Here is a 532-nt window from a genome sequence, read left to right as displayed (position 1 = left end):
CGGGCGCAAAAAACCTACTCTAGAGAGAACGTCCCGGGACGCCTCCGACACCCGAGCTTATACAAGAATCACACTCTAAGGTCATACGTACCGATGAGCTGTAATCGGCTGGCAAAGTTAGCTACCATTGCGAATTACATGAGAAACCGTTATTAAAATTACTTAATAATAATAATTTAATTTTAAAAATTAATATTAATATTAAATTTATAATTAATATTAAAAATTTATCTATTATATTATTTCATCAATCATTCATTACTCATACGTGTTAGAAAAAAATACTACATGAAATTAACTGAATTCGTTGCCAGTATTTTAATTAAACACATGCAACCTTACGTTTCGAATCATGCAAATGCTACTCAAAAATTGAAGAAAATATTGCTTCATATTTCAACAATTTCAATACAACTTCAAAACATATTGCAATTCAAACATATTTTAATTCAAACAATTTTTTAAATTGTTTCGAATTTCTTAAGAATTTTTTAATTACTTAAGGAGTTAAGGATATTACTATAAAGAACCG

Source organism: Ceratina calcarata, unplaced genomic scaffold (genome assembly GCF_001652005.2).
Source record: "Ceratina calcarata isolate Rehan_Ccalc_2016 unplaced genomic scaffold, ASM165200v1 scaffold1120, whole genome shotgun sequence".
NCBI classification, from domain to species: Eukaryota; Metazoa; Arthropoda; class Insecta; order Hymenoptera; family Apidae; genus Ceratina; species Ceratina calcarata.
Note: the sequence above shows the minus strand (reverse complement) of the source record.